Here is a 20203-nt window from a genome sequence, read left to right on the forward strand (position 1 = left end):
ATTCTCAATCTTATTCGACTTGTAGTGCCCGAAGGGTTTTCACTAGCAAGTCTCTCTCATTTTTGGCTCTTCTCTCAGCTTTCATCGCCTTATGGTGCCTGTGAAGGTTTTCACCAATAAGACTCTCTCATTTGTATCACTTTCCAGCTGGGGTTTTGGAGTGTTGCCGGTATGACTCTTTCTGCTGTGGAATAGAGTCCTGTCTGCTGTGGAACAGAACGTTATGCTCACCGGTGAGACTCTCATTTGTCTGACTTGGCATTTTTGAAAACTGATCAGAAGGTCTTTCTTTGGACCGTAATGTGGGTTTTGGATAGGGCTAGAAAGAAAGGGTATTAAAGGCTCAAAAATGCATTAATTTTGGGTTATTAATTACAACCTTCGGAATTAGATTTATTTACATCAAACGCAACTTTTTGCCCCAGATTCTTGCTTGGGGATATTTTAATTGATTTTTTTTCATTTTTCAAAACTATGACCGAGCCGTGAAGCGCCTACGTATCCTCTTTGAGGAATAAGGTTAAACGTAGTTCCCAATATCCTCTTTTCATTTGACTTTTTTTTTCGTTACCATTTTCTTTTTTTTTCTTTTTTGTTATCACTTTTCTTTTCTTTTCTCTTTTCATTTCTCCTTTCTTTTTGTCGTTTGTTGATTTTTCTTTAGTTGCTACTGATTCCGAACGAGGGGTATGAAAGAAATAAATAAGGCTCAAAAGGGGTAACGAAGGATAAAGTGTTTGGGTAGCAGAACAAAATGCCTTCGTCATTCCAGTCTTCAAAATATGCCAAGTGCAAACAACACGATTTAAATTTGTAGTCTCTCCTGATGGTGCTGGACTTGACAATTATATTCAACATTTGTTTGTTCATTTGTCACTTCTAACGCACCGTTGGGCGACACTCTAACTCTCATTGTCTTGAACAAACCTCATGCCAGCTTGGCGAATCTTGCTTTTAACGGTTTTCTTTGTGCTTAACTTGCCCCAGTTCCACATGACTCGGGCTCTGAATAATCTCAAACCGTCCTGATTTTCTTTAAATGCTTTGATCACCTTTTTGGGGTTTTATGATTAACTTTTAAGACTAGGCCCAAAGTGTGTGCGCATGTCATGTCACTAGAATCGGCGTTGAATAAAAATGATAAAAGGACTAAACAAAAAGATGACTGGAAATAATAAAAGACCGGGCTTTGTATTAGACTACCGGTGAAATGGTTTAAATAACAAAACAAACTAAACAATCCAGAACAAAATCCTGAAAACAAACTGGACAAGACAACATCCGACTCATAACCCTAATAATCCGAACAACAGAAATGACAACAAAATGAGCCACCACAAGCTTCTCTCTTGCTGACCAAGGAACAAAACGTCCTCCCACTTTATCAAAATTGGCATTTTAGCCACTGAGCTTTGCATCAATATTACCAGCTTCAACCTCATCAACCTCCGTCAACAAGTTTTCAACAGGATTTGAATGCTTCTGTCATCAGGCCCAATCCTCGCAGAGTGTGCATCATGAGGTGCAAGTAAAGGATTCTGGGTGTCACTGTCTGGCTTACCACAAACCAACCACCTTAATTTTATTTGCAAAACAAACAAGTTAGAATGGACTCAGTCGGTCCTCATTATTAACAACATCTTTTTTCTTTTTCTTTGTTTTCTTTTTCGCTTTTTCTTTTCATTTTTTTTTCGTTCTTTTTTTTCATTTTTTTTTCATTTCTTTTTTTCATTTTTTTTTCATTTCTTTTTCATTTCTTTTTTCCATTTTTTTTTCATTTCTTTTTTTTGTTGTGGTCGAATCTTATGGAGATTGCGTACGTATCATGACCCCGCATGAATCAGACCTTGCGTAGTTCGTGCCAATAAAAGATAAACAACAGTAAACATTTTCAATTTTCATATTAGAACCAACTGGGTTTCAAGGATTTAAAGATGACCCGCAAACTTGAAAATCAAACAAACCGCATGTTCTAATCAAAAGATTGGTAGACTCCAAAATAAAATTCCAGCTCCCTTTCTCTGTTCGACAAATGCAACCAAATGGTTATTTTTTGCAAATGTGGCCCCTTCCAAATTTCACATAAATTTGAGGCCGGGGAGAATTATTTTATGACATTTTTACAAACTTGTCCGTTCTTTTACGAAAATAACCCTTCGACAACTGAAAGATACTCTAAGGCTATTTCGGCAAGAACGGTTTAAGACGCGGCCGAAGCTGGCTCGGCTTATTATGACAAAAGACGGTATTCACATGACCGCCGACTCTTTGATTTTTTTTTCTTTTCAAATTACAATAAAAGACTTGGCGTTGTAAACACGACCCTTCAGCGCCTTGGGGACGAAGATTTATAAGGCTGGTGGGTCAACTGGACCAAAATCCTAAACATGACCCGAAGGTGGCTATTTATGCAAAGTCAGCCTTCCGGCGTCCCTTTCGGGAACATTCGGCTATTTATGACAAAACAGCATCACCTGACTTATTTATGACTCTTTTGTCGTTTTTTGAATTAGAAAACTCAATATTGCAAGCACGGCCTTTCAACGTTCCGGGGACGAAGATTTTTAGGCTGTGGAGGTCAACTGGACCAAGTCTTAAAAATGACCCAAAAGTGGCTGTTTATGCAAAGTCAGCCTTCCGGCGTCCCTTTCGGGAACATTCGGCTATGTCTTGATAAAACAGCGTCACCCGACTTCTTTATGACAAAAGCTAAAATTTGACATATATTTTTTATTTATTTTTTTTTTTATTATTATTTATTTGTTTTTGTCTTTTTAGCAAAAGGTGGGGTTGGACCCGATGAGGGTTGCCTACGTATCTCACATCCGGTGAGAATCAAACCCGAGTAGTTCGGGCAAATAAGCTATTTTTGAGAAGACCCTTTTCCATTTCTATTTTTTTTTTTTTTTTGAGAAGGTGGGGTTGGACCCGATGAGAGTTGCCTACGTATCTCACATCCGGTGAGAATCAAACCCGCGTAGTTCGGTCAATCAAGGATAAGTAGATGAACTAACTTTTTTTTGAATTTGAAAGAACTACTTTAAAAGAAGAAAGGAAGTATATTTTTTTTTTGATTGATTTTCTTTTTAAAAGAAACACTTCTAAGATATATTTTTGAATTTCATTTGCTTTTTTTTTTATTCTAAAGAAGAAGAAGAAAATATTTTTTGGAATTTTACCTTTAATAAAAGAAATGCTTCTAAAATGTTTTTTTTTCTGAATTTTCTAAAGAAGAATCAAAATATTTTCGGATTTTTATTTATCTATTTTATCTTTTTTGAATTTTGAACTTTCTTTTGAATTTTTTTTTGGATTATATATATACTTATTTTTGGAACAAATAATAAAACTCTTTTTATTTTTATTTCTGGCATTTTCATAGACAAACAAAATAAAAAAAAATAAAACATTTTTTTTTAGAAAACAAACTCTTTTTCATTTTCATTTAATGGCAAAACAAACTATTTTCTTTAATATTTTTTAAAAAAACAGACAGAACAATGGTGATTTTTTTTTTATTTTTCCTTTGCTTTTAATATAACAAACTAACAAGTCATTTTTTCATTTTTAAAATTTCGGCAGAGTTTCGACTCTACTCGGACTTCTATACTGTTATTTTCTCCTCTTTTCACGATTTATTTTTAATCTGTGGAAAATAATGAAAACATACAAAATCTTTTTGAATTTTCATGCTTTGTTTTATTTGTAATTTTTTTTATTTATTATTTCTTTCAAAAATGTGGCATGGGAGACATAACGATTTCCAAGACTTCTTGGATTCCGCAAATGCTCCCCATGCGCTTTTCCCAACATATGAAGCGTGGGGGACATATGGGAATTCCAAGACTTCTTGGATTCCACAAATGTTCCCCATGTGTTTTCCCAAAAAGCAAGCGTGGGGGACATAGGGAATTCCAAGGCTTCTTGGATTCCACAAATGTTCCCCATGCTTTGATTAAAATAACATCATGCTGGAAATGACCCAATGACCCATACGCCCTTGACTAAATACAACATGTAGCACATAGGATGCCGAAAGATTGTCTATTATTTTCAGGTTGCTTGTCCTAGACGGACCCAACCCCTGTGTTGAGTCCCCTAAGTCAAATGCACATGATGCAAATAAACGTTCCTACTAGGGATCCGGCATGTGGCTTTGTTATACTAGGTTTAGACCTGGGTGTTTGTTCTAGACCTGGCTTACCTGAGCGGACAGCTCGAGCCGAGGGGGGGCAGCGTACCGGGAATACAGAAGCTTCGCCGGCTTAGCAACTTGTCCGAACCTCGTTCTAAATTGGGATTTGACACTATACAGAAAAGAAGTCGTACGAAGTACACCCTTCTTCATGATTTAGAAGACTTAGAAAGGATATGGGTTTCGGCACAATTTATATACAGTTCACATAATATCAAAGCGGTAAAAGCAACATTTAGCACATTAGGCTCAAAACATGTAAAAAATCAGATAAAGCCAAATATAACAATTTATCTAAGCTCGAATTTCTAACCCTGAACCAGTGGTTCTGGGTTTCTCCCCAGCAGAGTCGCCAGAGCTGTCACACCTCCTTTTTCCGCGCCCGATGGGGCGCAGGGGGAGTTTTTTCCAATTAAAGGACAATCGAAACGGGATTGGTTTAATTATTTCAGAGTCGCCACTTGGGAGATTTAGGGTGTCCCAAGTCACCAATTTTAATCCCGAATCGAGGAAAATAATGACTCTATGTTACAGTCTGCGTACCAGAAATCTAGATAAGGAATTCTGTTAACCCGGGAGAAGGTGTTAGGCATTCCTGAGTTCCGTGGTTCTAGCACGGTCGCTCAACTGTTATATTTGGCTTGATTATCTGATTTTAAATACAATATGAACTTATGTGCAAATTTTATCTTTTAACCGCTTTATTATTATTGTTTTTACAAGAATGTGAACGTCGCTTAAAACACGTCTTTGGACTGCGTCACATGAAATGCACCCACAATCCGGAACACATTTTATTTGATGTTTTGAGATTTGGATTTGGGTCGCATGAAATGCACACCCGAGCTTAAGAAAGTAAATTATTAAACACGCGCCTAGAGAGACTATCGCGTTATTATTTTGGGAAGGCCACGAAATTCACTAAGCGGCCCTCCTGAATTCTAAGTAATCTAAAACAAGTATTTACTGAGGGCCCCGCAATTTGTATTTTTTATTCGGCGAGGCTCATCTCATTCTTATTTTTTAAAGGAATTTGCAGCGTCATGGAAATGCATCTCGGGCCACGCCACAATCAATGCGCCCGTGACTAGAGACATATTTCGACTCCGTTGAGATTTGGATTTGGGTCACATAAATGTGCACCCGAGTTTAGGGAGATAACATTATTAAGACGCGCCTAAAGCAACTAGCGCATTATTATTTTGGGGTAGGGCCGTGAAATTTGCTAAACGACCCGTCCCGGAATCTAAGTATTTAAGACATATATTTTGTGAGGGCCCCGCAATTTGTCCCTTTTATTTGGCGAGGCTCGTCTCATTTTATTTTTTTTATTTTTTTATTATTATTTTTATATTTTTTATTTATTTTTATTTTTAAAGGGATGCCATTTTTATGCCTTTAACAGTACTAAACCTTATAGCCTATTTACAACTGAAATCTCATAACTCGTTACGATTTTAATAAAAGGAATCTAGCAAAATGAGTGTTTTGGAAGTAATAACAACAAGTAATGCTAGTTTTGTCCGAATGAACTAAGCAAGAGAAAAGACGAACAAATTAACGTTAAACTGTGTCATGGAACAACTAACCCTACTTAATTAAATGATATCAAATAAACAAAATACGTAACACCAAAAATGAACGAAACACATATGGTGAAAACATAAGCAGAACATTATCGCATCAATTTATATATTGCATCTTCGAACATTGAACGTAAAATTTCTTTATCTAATACATCGAGGTTTACTAACCTTTGTACCTCGACAATCCTAGAACGACAAACAGTGCTTCCTACGGAACTCGAACCGGACCTCACTCGACGAGGAATAATGATGAAACCTCAGACAAAACACCTCGACGAGCAATAGCAAACTCACCGGAAAAACAGAAAGCTCGGACCAAAGTCGAATCGAGGCAACCAACATCTGCTCGACAATGCCGACAGTAGTAAGGTCGACGCCAGGGGGGCTGCTGACGGGCTTAGGGCAGTGACGTTTGGTGGTGGTGTTGAGCTGGTTTTTGGACGTGAGGGGAGTGTCACGACTGGAGGGTCAGTTACGAGAGGGTTCGACGGGTCTGGTTTTTCCGGTGGGAAGCTTAGGGGGAGGAGGGGTCGTGGTCGTTGATGGTGGTTATGGCGTCGGGGCAGGTGGTCGACGAGACTGGTCAGGAAGGTGACACAGCAGTGGTGGTGGTGTTCGGACAGTAGTCGATGGCCGGGGCTGGATGGGTCGACGGAGGGAAGGGATCGTTTGTGGTGGTGTTGAGGAGCTGGGGGGTTCAGACGGTGGAAGGGCTGGAATGGAGGGTTTTTGCGTGGTTTTACAGTAGGGTTTCTTGGTTTTTCGAAGGAGGAAGACGATGGTGATTTTGGGTAGGGTTAACGATGGTTTAGGGTGGTGTTTGGTGGTGACGGGGAGCTGAACGGAGGTCTGTTTGGTTGTTGACGGAGGGGGTTAGCTATGGCTTCTTCTTCTTCTTCTTGAGGAAGAAGAAACGTGAACAGTACATGTTTTCAAAAAAATTCCAAAGTCCTCCCTTTTCCAGTCCAAGTCTCGTGCATTTGTATGGGTTTGCCCCCAAAAAATGAGCCCCACGCGTGGTGGGGTTCCCCATGTGTCCTGGACACGGTTTATTATGGGCTAGGTTCGAAAATTAGGCCTAAAACCGGGTAGTTTAAACCCGAATATTATTCTTTTGCCCGGACCCGAGAAATAGGAACACGTTGCTTAACTAGTCCTATGTAAGCAAAATAACTACCAAAAATAAGCCTAGTATTTAAACAAAACTATATCTTTTTAAATATTTTTCAAGGTTTAACATAGCTACAAAATATTAATAAAACTATTTTTTTGTAATTTTCGTTTTTCAATATTAAGATAAAATATGAAGTAATATTTTTTGTATTTTCAAAGTTAAAATGACTATAAAACCTTAATAGAACTATATTTTATTTATTTTTCTGTAATTTTCGAAATAATATAAAGTACAAAAATAAAGTGCAATTTTTGTATTTTTTCAAGCTTGTGAGAGATACATAAACTAAAATTTATATATATATTTTTTGATTTTTTTTTCTTTTTGCAACGAAATAAAGTAAAAATAGTTAAAATAGCTAACTGGACCCAATTTCACATATTCACGCTAAAAATGTGAAAATTCTCGGGGAGGGTCAAAAATCACGTGCTTACAAGTGTCAGGTGCACGGTGATTTGATTCATGCACCTCCCACGGAATTGCATCCCATGTCCGCACCTTGGCCATTTGTCGCTTGGGGCATGGACGTCATTGGACCAATTGAACCAAAGGCTTCGAATGGACACAGGTTTATACTGGTTGCCATCGATTACTTCACAAAATGGGTAGAAGCTGTCACTCTCAAGTCGGTCACTAAGAAAGCTGTGGTGGATTTTGTACACTCAAATCTTATCTGTCGCTTCGGTATTCCTGCGACTATCATTACAGATAACGCAGCAAACTTGAACAGTCACTTGATGGGAGATGTATGCGAGCAATTCAAGATAACGCATAGGAATTCCACGCCTTATCGGCCAAAGGCCAATGGTGCCGTGGAAGCGGCGAACAAAAACATCAAGAAGATTTTGAGGAAAACGATCCAAAGTTCCCGACAGTGGCATGAGCAGTTACCTTTTGCTTTATTGGGGTACCGCACTACGGTACGCACATCGGTGGGAGCGACTCCTTACCTTTTGGTCTATGGGACCGAGGCTGTAATACCGGCAGAGGTGGAAATTCCTTCGCTTCGAATCATTGTCGAAGCAGAAATCGAGGACAGTGAGTGGGTCAAGACTCGGTTAGAGCAATTGACGTTGATTGATGAAAAGCGGATGGCCGCAGTTTGTCACGGACAGTTATACCAACGAAGGATGGCCCGTGCTTACAACAAGAAAGTCCGACCCCGGAATTTCGAAGTAGGACAATTGGTACTGAGGCGTATTCTGTCGCATCATGAGGAAGCAAAAGAGAAGTTTTCTCCGAATTGGAAAGGCCCATACATCGTAAGGAAGATATTGCCAAGAGGAGCATTGTATCTAGGTGATATCGAAGGAAATGACCCCGACACGGCAGTAAATGCAGATGCAGTCAAGCGGTACTACGTCTAAATCATACTCCAGTGGTCCTGACACGTTTGAAAATGGCGAAGGTTTTATTCCCCACTACTCCCCAAACACTACCCAATTCTCTCTACCAACTTTTGAGCCGCTTACAAAACAAAAAGAAAAGAAAAAAAACACAAGAAAAGAAAACAAAACAAAACATTGATCGAGGCCTGAACTACGTTTGACTTGATTCCGAAAGAATACGTAGGCAGCCTCTCCCTGAGGTTCAGTCACACCAACAATAAAATCCCATTCACCCTGAAATTGAAAACCGGGGCACGTCGAGCAGTTGGGAGGTTAGTATCACTACCTCTCCTTACCAAGCACAAGCCTTCAAATCAATTACCAAATATGGTGGGGAACCAATAAGCGTCACAAATGGAGACCAGCACACTCTGAATTGAGAGAGATAAAATGAGAGAGTCTCGGCGGTGAAAACCTTCGGGCACCACGAGGCGACGGGAGTAGAGAAACCAAAATGAGAGAGCTTGTTTAGTAAAAACTCGCAAAGAGTGCTATCAAGCGATGACAAGAAGAGAAATGAGAGAGGTCAGCCAGCGAAAACCCGCAAAGGGCGCTGTTGGCCGAAAAAGAATGACGCCACCCCAAGAAAGTTTCGGCAGAGTACCACCGGTTTGGAATCACAGATCCGTTCTGGTTCAGGAAAACACAAGCTCTTAGAAGGTCAGACGTCCAGTCCAAAGAGCATGTCATGTCATTTAAAGCCAGCGTTATCTTCCTCAGATAAGTCTTTCTCGTCCCGAAAAGGGTATTCCTTTTCTGATTTGTTTTCCCCTTTCTTTGTTTCTTTTCGAATCCCTTTTGCATTTTTAACCCCGAGTTCAGGACACACCGGAAAGGACAGGTGGCATGGTTTGTTTGCACGGAATCCCGTCTCATGAAGGAAAGCGCCTCATCTCGTTGGTATGATTACCCAAGCATGATGAATCATGACGTTTGATGGTGTTTCAGAGTAAAGAGGAAAGAGAGAAATCTTGAAATCTTCCCCAGCAAGTCCGCCTTCGGACAAATACCCACAGAGTCTCCCCCTGTACAAATCCCCACAGAGTTTCTCCTTTTGTACAATCTTCCACAAAGTCTCCCCAGTATGAAAAAAAAGGAAAAAATCCCCGTTGGAATTTCATCAGCACATCCCCAGCGAGTCCTTTTGTAAATATTCCCCAACAAGCTTACCCCAACAAACCCTGGGAAACTCGTTTTGAAACAAAAAACCCAGCATACCCCATTGTACAGAATCCGCACAAAAAATCCACTTTGTAAATATTCCCCCCACAAGAGCTTCCTTTTGTACAAATTCCCACAGAACACCCCCAATAAAATCCCCGTTGAGAACCTTCAATCAAAACGGGACAAAAAGAAAAAAGAGAGGCCTTACGAGGCAAATCATCGCAGAATCTGGAAATACAAGCCTGAACAGTCTGGAAGGGTTTCGCCATTCGAATCAAATCAATGGCGGAACTTCACGACAGAAATAAAGACGCAAGAAAGCAACTGGGAACGATCAAGGTCACCAAACCGACCGTCATTTCCGAACTAACAAACGATTCTTTGTTTGAAAGGTTGAAACAGGTCTAATCCAAGACAACCGTGCAAGAAGCAGGTGTCGCCCAAAGAAGAAGGTACACGGGTACAGGAAGTACTTCAGCAATGATGAATTCACTCGAAAGGTAAGCTTCCACGAAACTCCCTTTTATCTTCTATTAAAACAAGAAAACTCAAAAATAGATCGTGTAGTATTCTCGAGCTTTATCCCCAGCCAGTCAGCATTAGGGTTTTAAACCCTAAACTGAACTTTTTTCATTCAGCCAGCATTAGGGTTTTAAACCCTAAACTGAGCTTTTTCAGGCAATCAGCATTAGGGTTTTAAACCCTAAACTGAATTTTTCTTTCAGCCAGCATTAGGGTTTTAAACCTTAAACTGAGCTTTTTCATGCAATCAGCATTAGGGTTTTAAACCCTAAACTGAATTTTTCTTTTAGTCAGCATTAGGGTTTTAAACCCTAAACTGAACTTTTCCCTTTCAGCCAGCATTAGGGTTTTAAACCCTAAACTGAGCTTTTTCATGCAATCAGCATTAGGGTTTTAAACCCTAAACTGAATTTTTCTTTTAGTCAGCATTAGGGTTTTAAACCCTAAACTGAACTTTTCCCTTTCAGCCAGCATTAGGGTTTTAAACCCTAAACTGAGCTTTTTCATGCAATCAACATTAGGGTTTTAAACCCTAAACTGAATTTTCCTTTTAGTCAGCATTAGGGTTTTAAACCCTAAACTGAATTTTTCCTTTCAGCCAGCATTAGGGTTTTAAACCCTAAACTGAATTTTTCTTTTAGTCAGCATTAGGGTTTTAAACCCTAAACTGAACTTTTCCCTTTCAGCCAGCATTAGGGTTTTAAACCCTAAACAGAGCTTTTTCATGTAATCAGCATTAGGGTTTTAAACCCTAAACTGAATTTTTCTTTTAGTCAGCATTAGGGTTTTAAACCCTAAACTGAACTTTTCCCTTTCAGCCAGCATTAGGGTTTTAAACCCTAAACTGAGTTTTTTCATGCAATCAGCATTAGGGTTTTAAACCCTAAACTGAATTTTCCTTTTAGTCAGCATTAGGGTTTTAAACCCTAAACTGAACTTTTTCCTTTTCAGCCAGCATTAGGGTTTTAAACCCTAAACTGAGCTTTTCCATGCAATTAGCATTAGGGTTTTAAACCCTAAACTGAGTTTTCCTTTTAGTCAGCATTAGGGTTTTAAAACCCTAAACTGAACTTGTTCCTTTTCAGCCAGCATTAGGGTTTTAAACCCTAAACTGAACTTTTTCCTTTTCAGCCAGCATTAGGGTTTTAAACCCTAAACTGAGCTTTTCCATGCAATCAGCATTAGGGTTTTAAACCCTAAACTGAGTTTTCCTTTTAGTCAGCATTAGGGTTTTAAACCCTAAACTGAACTTTTTCCTTTTCAGCCAGCATTAGGGTTTTAAAACCCTAAACTGAGCTTTTCCATGCAATCAGCATTAGGGTTTTAAACCCTAAACTGAATTTTTCTTTTAGTCAGCATTAGGGTTTTAAACCCTAAACTGAACTTTTCCCTTTCAGCCAGCATTAGGGTTTTAAACCCTAAACTGAGCTTTTTCATGCAATCAGCATTAGGGTTTTAAACCCTAAACTGAGTTTTCCTTTTAGTCAGCATTAGGGTTTTAAACCCTAAACTGAACTTTTTCCTTTTCAGCCAGCATTAGGGTTTTAAACCCTAAACTGAGCTTTTCCATGCAATCAGCATTAGGGTTTTAAACCCTAAACTGAATTTTCCTTTTAGTCAGCATTAGGGTTTTAAACCCTAAACTGAGTTTTCCTTTTAGTCAGCATTAGGGTTTTAAACCCTAAACTGAACTTTTTCCTTTCAGCCAGCATTAGGGTTTTAAACCTTAAACTGAGCTTTTTCATGCAATCAGCATTAGGGTTTTAAACCCTAAACTGAACTTTTCCCTTTCAGCCAGCATTAGGGTTTTAAACCCTAAACTGAGCTTTTTCATGCAATCAGCATTAGGGTTTTAAACCCTAAACTGAATTTTCCTTTTAGTCAGCATTAGGGTTTTAAACCCTAAACTGAACTTTTTCCTTTTCAGCCAGCATTAGGGTTTTAAACCCTAAACTGAGCTTTTCCATGCAATCAGCATTAGGGTTTTAAACCCTAAACTGAGTTTTCCTTTTAGTCAGCATTAGGGTTTTAAACCCTAAACTGAACTTTTTCCTTTTCAGCCAGCATTAGGGTTTTAAACCCTAAACTGAGCTTTTCCATGCAATCAGCATTAGGGTTTTAAACCCTAAACTGAGTTTTCCTTTTAGTCAGCATTAGGGTTTTAAACCCTAAACTGAACTTTTTCCTTTCAACCAGCATTATGGTTTTAAACCCTAAACTGAGCTTTTCCATGCAATCAGCATTAGGGTTTTAAACCCTAAACTGAATTTTCCTTTTAGTCAGCATTAGGGTTTTAAAACCTAAACTGAACTTTTTCCTTTTAGTCAGCATTAGGGTTTTAAACCCTAAACTGAACTTTTTCCTTTTAGTCAGCATTAGGGTTTTAAAACCCTAAACTGAACTTTTTCCTTTTAGTCAGCATTAGGGTTTTAAACCCTAAACTGAACTTTTTCCTTTTAGCTAGCATTAGGGTTTTAAACCCTAAACTGAACTTTTTCCTTTCAGCCAGCATTAGGGTTTTAAACCCTAAACTGAGCTTTTCCATGCAATCAGCATTAGGGTTTTAAACCCTAAACTGAATTCTTCCTTTGTTCGGCGTTAGGGTTTTAAACCCTAAACTGAACCTTTCCCCAGCTAGTCGGTATTAGGGCTCCAACCCTGAACTGAGCATGCATATCCTCTTTCATCAATTTTATGAACTTCCTGGCGAATAATTAACGAAATTTTCCTAGTGAAACTGGGGCAGAAAATTTCGTTCATTTGTTTTCTCCCGCAGGTCTGACCTCGAGCCACATGGATCGAAATGACCCACGAGATGACTCCCAGTTCGGAATCAAAGAAGAAAAAGAAAAAAAAAGAAAAAAGAAGATGTCCCGAGATATCGGAGTAAATGGAAGGCAGATTGACTCCAACATTTGATTAAGGTCCTGAACCCTGCCGATCGCGTCTCACTCAGTATCCCAGAGGTTAAACAAGTCGTCGCAACTCGCAAGCATCAAGATTCAGATAGGAGTCTACAAGCAGAATCAGCTAAGACCCAAGATCAAGTCGTAAAAGAATCATAGATAGGAATCTTGTAACTAGCAGTTGACATGCATATAAGTAGTTAGTTCAATTTCTAATTTTCGTTTGGTTGTAATAAGGCGGTCAGTGACGCAACAGTGACAACAGCAACAGCAGTAGCAGCAAGCATTGCAATCCCATGGTAGTCCCAGCTACCAAAACCTCTCGAACTACATTGACCTGATTCCTGTTTAGCCCAGGATATGTAGGAAATCTTTGAAGCAAGATTCGGTCAGATCTTTCAAAAACATGCTTCATACGGAGTGGTCCATAGGCAAAAATCGCTCATACACGCTCACTTTATCTTTGCACGGAAACTCTTCGTGTTTCCGAACAAAGAGGGGCAGCTGTGAGCACGTGATTTTTGTTTCGCACGACAATCGCTCCAAAAGAAATAAAAAATAATAATAATTGGCCCCGCTGTACAAATTTTGGATTTTTACATGGCATTTTGTTGTTTATTTGCGATTTTTGCCCATTTTTACTTTATTAAAACAAAATACAAAAAATGTGTGTGTCATGCATAATTCGAACCGTAATCCGGTCGTTAAATAGAAAATCATAAATAGGCATCTTCGTCCGTGATTTTATTTTGTTTAATTTTACCTGTTTTGAAATATTTTAGTGTGCGTGCAAATAATTGAATTGAGTGTGTATTTAATTTTAATTTGATTTTTTGCTTAGTTTTGTTTTTAAAATAAATAAGAAAAAGAAATAAAAATAAAAATAAAAAAAGAAAAGACCCCTTCTTCTTCCGGATTGGGCCAATTTTTTTAAAAAAATTGGCCCAAACAAGCAATGCACCCAAACCAGGCCTGCCGGTCCAGTCCAGCTGATACCCAGGGTGTCCAAACGACGCCGTTTTGGTCCAAACTGATCTGGGCCGTTGATCTCAGATTGATCAACGGCCACGATCACCTCCCCTTAACCCACTAATGGCCCCGACCCGTTTTCACCCGGACCAACCCAAACCCTTTACCCTCAAAACGACACCGTTCCACTTAAGCCCTCAGATCCAGACCGTAGATCTAGATTGATCTAACGGTTGAGATCCGCCCACCCACTAACTATATAAACCCTTTACCATACCCTGCCCCCCTAGCCAACACCCCTGCCTTCGTCTTCACCAAACCCGTCCCCTTCAAACCCTAGCCGCCCCTGTATCCTTCACCATGAAAGCCGGCGGCACGGACGCCGGTGACCTTGCCCTTAACACCATAGAACCCCCTTGCCGTCCTGAACCCAAATCTATCAACCACACACCTCGACTCCTATCCCACCTTCTCGAATCTTCATTTGAAGATTTGAGTCGGAACCTAATCTACACCGATCGGCCCTAAATTCATACCAGACACTCCCCAGACCCCCCTCGTGACCAAACCATACTTGGTTTGGTCCGAATCTGACCAGGGAAGCACGAATCCCAGATCTGAGTTTTGAAACCACAAGGTTCCTCGTCACTGGTTCATACCCGTTCGAGCCAAAGAAATTAAGGTCTAAGGGACCTTAATCGAAGTGTTTCTCATCTGAGAAACACTTCGATTAAAGTCCGTTCAGCCTTAAGAAAAGTCTGTCCAAATCCGAGTTCAAACTTTTGATTTTTTCGAGTTTTAAGGTGAGTTTGCTTTCTTTCCTTTACTTGTTTTAGTCCGTGTGATTTGTTTTAAAAGTCGGTTCATGTTTGTCTTTGAATTTTTTACCAACTTCTGTTTGTCCACTTTGCCTGAACCACTGTGTTTGTTTGAATCCCTCCTTTATTCTGATAATGCGTGTGTATATGCTGTGCGAATAATTGAGCTCCAAATTTTGGACTGACTAGTTGACTCCTCGAGTACATTTCTGCTTAGTCAGTATAATTCGAATCATGCATCGATACTGTTTAAATGTCTGATTTTTGGCTACGATTGTGTATGTTAATGCTAATATAGTCGAGTCGACATGTGTCGTCAATTAGTTTCAACTGTCCGAACAATAACAAATCGACTTACTTCTGCTAAGCATTTGTTGAATCAATTAAGAACCAGTTTTGTTTACTTATAGCTGTTGATTTGGATCAGTAATGTAAAAGGGATGTTTGGTTTAAATTCTGAATTGGAGGGCATGTGCACTCGTGCACAGCATGTGCATTGGTGCACCTCATGTGCTTTGTGCACAACCTGTGGCCTGCATAAAGGTCTTTGTTAAGTTTTAAATAATTTGATAGCATATGCTGTCAGATATATTCTACTGCCCATACTTTGCTTTAGTTTAAAAGTATTAAACCTTTTAAAAGTTAAGCCTGCGAAGGGAATGATGTGGTTTAATATTTACTTAGCTAAAGTGGAACTGAAAATGGAAGGCACATGAGAGGGGTATTGGTGATAATCTATCAGGTTGTAAAAGGGGTAATGTGAAGGCTTATAAGAAGGAGACATATACAGAATTAGAGGGAGAGATAGAGAGATACACATAAAGGAGAGAGCATATAGAGATAGAGAGATACACATAAAGGAGAGAGCATATAGAGATAGAGAGAGATACACATAAAGGACAGGCGGGGAGATAAGAGGGAATTAGAGGTTAGAGAACCCTGAAAATTTAGAGAAGAGAAATACATACACTGTGAGGATAGAAAAGAAAAAGAGAGAGTTGACAGAAATAGAAAGAGAGCAAGAAAGAGATAAAACAGATTAGGAAATCAGATACTTGGTCTTGTTTGTCTGAAGTTCATCTGTTGTCAATACGTTAGGCAGTGTTGCTTCTTCTAAGTTTCAATCGAGATTATTGTTAGTGTTTTGTTGCATTTGGTATATCCCGGAATTGGATTGTCTGGAGTATTGTTGCCATCACACTGTGTGCTGTTTCATTTGGCTGTTTCTTCTTCAACTCTAGTTCCACCTCGCAATAGAATCCTTTCTGTTGTGCTGTTCTGATTGCTGCTGCTATTCTGTTTACTGTTGCTGCTGCATTTCTGTCCTGCTGCTACTGCTAGTTCTGTTTCTTGCTGCTGCTGATTTCCCTACCTTCCTCTCCTTCTCCTTTGCATTTTCAGTATTTCCAGGTACACATTTCAAGTCCCCATATTGGTGTAACCGAAACAGTTTGAAAGCATGAAATGAAAAAGGGTTGAAGAAGTTCAAAGTTATTTGTTGTAATATTTGTGGTATATTAATGGGCCTGTGTAGTGGTTAGTTTACAATTCAACAGTACGAAAATGTATGTTAACTAACACTCATCTGAGCTTAGTCCTTCATGTTTTAGTTTGTAGTTGTTTTGTTAATACAGGGTATAGATACTCCAAACTTATGCTATGCTGCCTTGTTTTATTTTAGTCCTTTTGCTGTGTCTCGTTAGGTAGTACATAAGATCACATTCAAATCCCATTAGTAACAATGCCTAGTAGTTAATCCCTTTAATCTTGCCTAAGTAAGTTTAGCTAAATTCAACTCAAGAAATGTTCGGAGTATGTAGCGTTTCACCAGCCTGTATGTCATTTTCATTAAAATCAAAGACAGGGTCCACGAAATACTGCATTTTTCATCTTGCAAACAATTCACCAAATGAATCAAATGATTGACATGAAATCCGGATTTGGTTAAGTAAATTAGCACGTACCTTTTTCTTTTTTTTTAGAGACAAACATAATAGAAAATGTAGCCACTTTAGGATATCTCTCGTAAATAATAAGACGAGCCTCGCCAAATAAAAAATGCAAATCGCGGGGCCCTCAACAACTAATCATAATATTTAGAATTTGGGCTAGGCCGTTTAGTGAATCTCATGGCCTTCTCAAAAAATAGTAACGCGTTAGACTCTTTAGGCACGGCTTAATTAAATCATATTCTTAAATTCGGGTGCACATTGATGTGACCCAAATCCAAATCTCAACGGAGTCAAAAATGTGTCGACGACCACGGGTGCATTGATTGTGACGTGGTTCGAGATGCATTTTCACGACGTTGCAATTCTATAAAAATAAATGATAATAATAAAAGCGGTTTAAACTTAATAAAAGCACGTAAGTCATAACATGTATTTAAATCAGATATTTAGCCATTATAACAATTTAAGCGACCGTGCTAGAACCACGGGATTCGAGGGTGCCTAACACCTTCCCTCGGGTCAACAGAATTCCTTATTTAGAATTTCTGGTTCGCAGACTTCATTTGGAAAAGTCGAAAATTTCCTCGATTTGGGATTCAAGATAAACCGGTGACTTGGGACACCAAAAGCCAAACCTTTCCCAAGTGGCGACTCTGAATTAAATAAGTAATCCCATTTCGAATATTGTCACTTAAATTGGAAAAACTCCCTCGCGCATTTAACCCTTCGGGGCGGGCGCGCAAAAAGGAGGTGTGACAGCTGTGGTAACAAAAGGAGAGGTAATTCTAACAACTTTTGCTGCAGGTGTTGTTAAAGAAACTAAATTTCAGGTAGTTGATATGGAAATGGCCTACAATATGATCACGGGGAGGCCTTGGATCCATGATATGGATGTTGTTCCATCAACTCTACATCAAGTTATTAAATTTCCATCACCATGGGGGATTTGTCAAATTTGAGGGGATCAACAAACAGCCATGAGTATCAATGCTGTAACAGATACGAGCACCGTAAACAAAGAAAAATAGCAATTACAGGAAACAGTTGAAGGTGTCAGCAATCAAACCTCAACTGAGCGAGAGAAAACAGATTTAGACTCGAGACCTGATACAATTCAAGAACCTGAGGAGAATAAAAATATAAAAACAACCATCGAAGAACTCGAGGCTGTGATATTATTTGAGCAGTAGCCTGAACGGAAAGTTTATGTTGGAGCTAATTTAAACTCAAACATGCGAGGTATGTTAATTGAATTTCTAAAATCTAACGTGGAATGTTTTGCTTGGTCTCATGATGACATGACAAGGATACCACCGGATGTGATGACTCACAAATTAAACGAAGACTCATCCTTTACACCAATAAAGCAAAAGAAAAGAAAGCAAGGAGCTTTCAAAAATCAGGTGATTAAAGATGAGGTCCAAAAGCTATTAAAAATTGGGTCAATACGCAAGGTAAAGTATCCTAATTGGTTAGCAAACACAGTTGTTGTACCTAAGAAAAATGGTAAGTGGTGGGTTTGTGTGGATTATACAGATCTTAACAAAGTCTGCCCAAAAGATTCTTTCCCTTTACCGCATATAGATCAGTAAATTGATGCAACTGCAGGACATGAACTTTTGAGTTTTTTAGATGCATATTCGGGGTACAATCAAATTAAAATGGACCCCAGTGACGAAGAAAAAACTTCTTTCATCACAAACAAGGGGACTTACTGTTATAAAGTAATGCCCTTTGGTCTCAAAAATGCTGGAGCAACCTATCAAAGGTTGGTCACCAAAATGTTCCAAGAACATTTAGGAAAAACCATGGAGGTATATATAGACGATATGCTCGTCAAAACCCAGCATTCTCATGATTATATTTCTCATTTATCTATTACATTTGAAATTTTACGAAAATTTAACATGAAACTCAATCAAGAAAAAAGTGCATTTGGGGTTTCCTCAGGCAAATTTTTGGTCTTTCTCGTTTCTAACTGTGGTATTGAGGTAAATCCTTCTCAGATCAAAGCAATATAGGAGATCCCTGATATCCTTACAAGTAAAAAAGAAGTCCAAAGACTAACGGAAAGAATTGCAGCCTTGGGGAGATTTATTCCCAAATCTTCAGAAAAATGCTTTAAATTTTTCTCCGCACTCAAAAAGCAAGATCATTTTGAATGGAACGAAGATTGCCAACAAGCCCTTAGAAATTTAAAAGCTTACTTGTCAAATCCACCATTATTGGCAAAACCAAAAGAAGGAGAAAAACTACTCATCAATTTGGCCGTGTCAGAAGTTGCGGTAAGTGTTGTTTTAGTCCGTGAGGACCAAGGTAAACAATCTCCTATCTATTATGTAAGCAAGTCTTTATTAGATGCTGAAATACGATATCCACAACTAGAAAAATTAGCATTAGCTTTGATCATGACATCTAGAAAATTAAGACCTTATTTTCAATGTCATCCCATTGTTGTAGTTACTGCTTTTCCATTACGAAACATTTTGCATAAACATGAATTGTCAGGGAGGTTAGCAAAATGGGCTATAGAATTAAGTGAATACGAAATCATTTATCAACCTAGGACTGCTATAAAATCTCAAGTATTAGCCGATTTTGTAGCTGATTTTAGCTAGGGGATGCATTTAGAAGCAGAAAAAGAATTACAAGTTTTTAATGGTGTAAACCCGGGAACATGGATTTTATTCACTGATGGTTCATCTAATGTAAAAGGAGCAGGTCTGGGTATAGTTCTCATACCACCTACGGGTGAAACTATTAGGCAAGCTATAAAATGTCATTCTATAACTAACAATGAAGCAGAGTACGAGGCTGTAATTACAGGTTTAGAATTGGCAAGAGAACTCGGCATAACACAAATTATAATCAAGAGTGATTCTCAACTCGTGGTCAATCAAATGCTGGGGACTTATACAGCCAGGGAAACTCGAATGCAAGAATATCTCGAAAAGGTACGGGAACTAATAAAGCAATTCCAAACTTGGAAGGTAATGCAGATCCCAAGAGATGAGAATGTGGAGGCAGATGCTTTAGCTAATCTCGCATCTGCAGCTGACGTAGCAAATGACGCAAATGCTTCAGTCATACATTTATTTCATTCCGTTCTCGAACCAGATAAGAATGAGGTAAATTTTAATCATTTAACATGGGATTGGAGAAACAAAATTATTGCTTTTTTACAGCACGAAACCGTGCCTAATGACAAAGGGAAGGCTCACGCGCTTCGCAAAAAAGCCACTCGATATTGTTTATATCAAGGAAATCTTTATCGAAAGATGTTCGGTGGACCACTAGCAAGGTGTCTCGGACCCTCTCAAATAGAATATATGATGAGGGAAGTGCACGAAGGACATTGTGGAAATCACGCAGGGGGAAGGTCACTGGTAAGAACATTGATTCGAGCAGGATATTATTGGCCTAAGATAGAAGAAGAGGCAAACAGTTTCGTATCCAAATGTGATAAATGTCAAAGATACGGTAATAATATGCACAGACCAGCTGAGTTACTACACCCTTTTATAGCCCC

Source organism: Nicotiana tabacum, chromosome 9 (genome assembly GCF_000715075.1).
Source record: "Nicotiana tabacum cultivar K326 chromosome 9, ASM71507v2, whole genome shotgun sequence".
Classification (NCBI taxonomy): domain Eukaryota; kingdom Viridiplantae; phylum Streptophyta; class Magnoliopsida; order Solanales; family Solanaceae; genus Nicotiana; species Nicotiana tabacum.